This window comes from Salmo salar, chromosome ssa06 (genome assembly GCF_905237065.1).
Source record: "Salmo salar chromosome ssa06, Ssal_v3.1, whole genome shotgun sequence".
Taxonomy (NCBI): Eukaryota; Metazoa; Chordata; class Actinopteri; order Salmoniformes; family Salmonidae; genus Salmo; species Salmo salar.
Window position 1 is genome coordinate 47,576,648 of NC_059447.1, and position 5,111 is coordinate 47,581,758.

The 5,111-nt window shown below is 43.3% G+C and overlaps 1 long non-coding RNA gene across 1 annotated transcript; it reads right to left on the reverse strand.

The window, feature by feature from the left end:
- Window positions 1-2,876: 2,876 nt before the first annotated feature.
- Window positions 2,877-4,961, reverse strand: LOC106607543 (uncharacterized). The gene is made up of 2 exons (XR_001329223.2): window positions 4,668-4,961; window positions 2,877-4,469 (listed from the first exon to the last, which is right to left on the reverse strand). It is a non-coding gene; the product is annotated as an uncharacterized lncRNA (long non-coding RNA).
- Between the last annotated feature and the right edge of the window lie 150 nt (window positions 4,962-5,111).

Consider the following 5,111-nt stretch of genomic DNA (forward strand, 5'->3'; position numbering starts at 1 on the left):
GTGTCTGAGTGATGGAAGCGGGGAGAACAGGCCGTGGCTCGGCTGAGGAACCTGATGATCTTCGTGGCCTTCCTGCAACACCTGATGTTGTAGGTGTCATGGGGGGCAGGCAGTGTGCACCCAATGGTGCATTCGGCTGAGCATACCGCCCTCTGTAGTGCCTTGTGGTCAGCTGCAGTGGAATTGCCGTACCAGGCTGTGATGCAGGCCAACAGTATGCTCTCGATGGTGCTCCTGTAGAACACTATGAGGGCCCTCGGGGACAGGCAACATTTCTTCAGCCTTCTGAGGTTAAAGAATCGCTGTCGTGCCTTCTTCAACACAGTATGGTTTGACCATTTCAGCTCCTTGGAGATGTGTACGCTGAGGAACTTGAAGTTTTTGACCGTCTCCATGGCGGTCCCATTGATAAGGATGGGGGCGTTCTTGAATTCCACAATCAGCTCCTTTGTTTTGCTGACGTTGAGGGAGAGGTTGTTTACCTGGCAACCTCCTCCCTGTAGGCTGCCTCGTCGTTGTTGGTAATCAGGCCTACTACTGTTGTGTCATCAGTGAACTTGATGATGGAGTTGGAACTGTGTGAGGCCACGCAGTCGTGGGTATACAGGCAGTACAGGAGGGGACTGAGGACGCACCCTTGTGAGGCCCCCGTGTTGAGGATCAGTGTGGAGGAGGTAATCTTGTCTAACTTCACCACCTGGGGTCGGCCCGTCAAGAAGTCCAGGACCCAGTTGCTTCGGGAGTTCAGTCCCGGAGCTGTGAGCATTGTGACGAGTTAAGACACGATGGTATGCATTCCTCTTGTCCAGGTGGGTGAGGGTAGTGTGCAGTGCAATGGTGATTGCGTCGTCCATGGATCTATTGGGTGGTAGGCGAATTGGAGAGGGTCGAGTGTGTCGGGGAGGGAGGAGGTGATGCAGTCATTCAGTTCAGTTACTTTCCCTTTCTTGGGCACTGGGAGGATAGTGGAATTGGGGATAATGGCCTGGGCTAGAGAAAGATTGAAAATGTCTGAAAACACAACAGCTGTTCATGCTTTGAGGGCGCGCCTTTCCTGAACCAGCAGACTCCCAGAGAGACACACCAAGGTCAGCCTCCTTTAGCCCTGGCTCTGAATAGACCATAAAGGATCCCCCAGCTCAAGTAAATATATTCACTTGAAATGTTTATTGCTTTTGTGGGATAACATCACATGCACATTTAAAACAAAAAGGAAAACAAATTCAGAGGTATTCATATGTGTGGTAGACAGGCAAGTCACTACGCAACAGGGAAAATCAAGTAAATATATTAATGTTTTTATTTGTTTTCTTATATTTCATTTTCATTATATATTTTAATTCTCATTTTGATAAACAGATGTCTATTGATTATGGATGCATGTTGATTTATTCACTTGGCTTCTTATACATTCCCACCATCAGACGCTTGTATTTTGAAAGCATGATTAAATCAGTTTATTCTATGCTTGCTTTACTCAACATCTGAACTCTGAAAGAATCGTTTTATTGTTGTCTGTATTGTTTTTTAATGACAATAACTGTGATATTTTCTCCCTGAAGGTAACATTGAGGTTGCTCATGTGCTTCACTCCACAACAGGTAAGCTCATGCATGATGTTGGTGACAGTCTGCTTGTTTGAAGAATGTGGTCATACAGTATGTCAGTATTGTGGTCAACAAGTAAAATGTCAACCTACAACACTGTGTTGATTACTCATTTGGGAACTCATAAAGGCAGTTACAGAATGCAGTTATATAAGACTAAGAACGCAATAGAATTCACATTACAATTAGTTTTCCGTTTCTTTCACTCAGGGACGCAAGGTCAACAACAAATGCCATGCTCCTTACCAGAAATGTTCTTCGATTTGGGACCCCCAGGAGAGGCTCTGGTGGTCACTCTGAGCTTAACCCCAGGAAGACCCCTATCCCTCAACATGGATCCAGAGAGTGAGCATTGCACAGCTCCAGAAGGGTCTGGGACTAGTGGGGGAGAGGAGATCTAGAGAAGGGAAAGGTCAAAGAGGATCAAGGAAGGGGGGTGGAAGAAAAGACAGGAAGGAGGGAGGTAGGAAAAGATAGTTGGCAATCAAATGTGGAATATCTGGAGATGTGATAGGTTGAGCTGCAGTACAGAGATGACAAATTGCAAGTTGTTTTTGCAGGGGTTGATATAAATACAATCTTTGTTCATTGTTTTTTATTTATCATTGTCTGTTATTGTTGTTTCTGTTTGTCTTTGCGTGAAAGTGAAATGGGCCAAGCAATTCCTGACTTTGTCATGCTCAGGGAGGTAAAGTTAGGGTGGAAAATGGGTCCGTTCCAGGTCGTGTTTATTGCAATCATGTTGCAGATGATCATATCTCACAAAGCCTGGTGAAGTGTTCCTATGTGTTTTAATCTTCCAAGATGTGTATCCCCATTGAAAAAAATGGCTGTCTGGAACAACACCACCATATCAAAATCTCAAATGTCTTGCAAATGTTTTATGATATATAGTCATATTTTTCAGCCATGTTATGTATTTTATGATGAGCTGCAGGCGAGAATGCAGCATTATGTGAAACTTCTTGTTTTGAACAGCAAGTTGAAGTTGTAAGTCAGTGTAATTCTTGTTAATAGCTATTCAATAAAAAAGACATGATTGGTTGAAATTCTATTGCTTCTCATTGAATTTTGAATTCATGTCGAGTCCTTTTTGAAGAATGTCCTAGTGTGTATTCAGTCATGTGAAATGTTCAGAACATTGCAGATAATGGCTTTGGTTCAGTCTGCAGCATCACAGTCAAAGACCAAATGTGCCATGGAAGTCTCTCAATCACCAATGGGAATGGAGAAAAGCAGAATAGCACACAATTGAATCACTAGTTGAAATTGAGACCAAAAATGCTAACTTTATTCAGAATGTTGAGAAGATAATTTTCATTCCCATCATAACAGGTCAACATTAGCTCTAATCTATACAGATCACTTCTGTGGTCGGGTTTACGTAGGCCTGGATTTGGGCTGTCCGGATCCAGCATCCCAGCCAATTAAATGCGTCCCACTGTGGATTTATAAAAATAAAATAAAAAATGAGCGTGGCTGCCAACAAGATACAGAATGCGACCCTTTATAGAAACACATGCACATAAATAACCTGTCTGCTATTTGCGGTTGGTAAACTAACTAATGGGTAATGGATACTACTGTGCTGATTCCATAATGCAATGCATTTGTCCTGAAGGGCTGTTCTCCTGTCCAATGTTGGTTAGAATGCACCTCAATCTTCTGATACCATAACCCATACAAGGCATTGTCATGTTGCATTCTCCTTCTTGTGAACACTCATGTGCCTTCTTTGGGATTCAAGCGCGTACCGCAATCAGTGCACACATACGGTCATTCCTCCTTGTGCATTGTCTGGTGCTTATTCAGTGAAGCTAACGTGGCAAAACATTTATAGCATTCAGAACACATATACGGTCTCTCCCCTGTGTGAACTCTCATATGCACTTTCAGGTTATCTCGTCTGTTAAAACCACGATGGCAAACCGGGCAAGGAAACGGTTTGTCCCCTGTGTGAATCCTCCTATGCTTTGTCAGACAATCACTCGACCTGAAGCCTTTGCCACAGTCACTGCAACAACGGGGTCTTCCCCCTGTGTGTATCATCATATGTCTTTTCAGATTACTAGTCCAGTTGAAACATTGACCACATAAGAGAAAAATATTTTTTGTGTGAGTTTGGAGATGGTCTATAAGAATTTCTTTGGACTCAAAGTGTTTTCCACAGACACCACAAAGGCAATCTAGGTCTATATCATCTGTGTGTTCTCGTGTATGTTTTATTAAAAAACTCAGTAACATTTATTTCCACACACACCACACCAACAGGGTGTGGCTTTGACTGTTTGAGGCTTTGACTGTGTGGGCTCAAATGGAATGACTGTGGATTTCCTTCCTTTTTTCCAGATGCCGGAGATTTGGCTTGTTATTTTCTGTGCCTTCTTTGATTTGAGTGGCTTAAACCTAATCCAAGGTTCTGTTTCCTCTTCTTTGACACCTTCCCTGTATTCACTTGGGATTGGAGAACAGTCTGGATTTACTGCAGAGAGGGGCTGAGAGCCACTCGTTAGCTCTAATACTCTGTAGCCCTCTACATCAGGTTCAGCTTTGATCTGTTCCGATGAGGGGCTAGGTAGAGAGGCTCCCTGTTCATATTCCTCACTTTGGGTTTGGTAAAGATGTGAGGGCTGACATAAATCCTCATCCTGATCATAGTCACTTTTCACAGTCAGAGCTAATTATGAAGGTGTCATTATGAAACTCTTCCTCCTGACTGGTCCTGTGTTGCACCTGTTGTTCCTCTAATCTGTGTGGGCTCTGGGTCTTCTTTCCCCAGATTGGGGCTCCACTCCTGCTCACAGTGTTGCTGTTCAGGGGGAACCTCCTCTTCGAAGACAGTGAGAGAGAGCTGCTGAAGGTCTGGAGAGGAGAAAGGATTCAACAAAAAAGTAAAAGCTGACATGAGACCATAATTACATTTCCATGTATGCAACATTATACAAAATGTGTCCTTCAGCAAGACATGATGTGTATCGTGCTCGAATGTAATAAAAAAAGATGGCCAATGTCGCATAATATTGATGTCAACAGGAAAAAATGTAATAGCTAATGACAAACCTGTCCTATGTAATTGTATCTCTGGTGGTTTGAGAACGATATAAAGCTGCCTCTGTAGACGGCCATTCTCCTCTTTTGGACACACTTCTTCCAGGTACTCTGCTATCGTTTTCTCAACAGCCACAAATGTCTCCTCAGCAGCTGATGTTAAACGCTGGTTGAGAAACATTCTCAACAACTGTATTTTAGCCATTTGAAATAATCCAATTGGATAGTCTGTTGAGTGGCTAGTCTGCGCCTGGCTAGCGCTTTTGTGTTTGTCGACGTTTTGATAACCTTTCACCTATAGGTTTGGCCATGCACGAGCATATCAGATTTTCCACTGTCGCCACCTGCTGGGCTGGAGTGCTAATAATATGCTGTTTTCTTTGTGACTAATGATTGGATAGTCTGTTGAGTGACCGTTGTACTACCCAATAATATTTCCACATGGGGCGGGGTTTA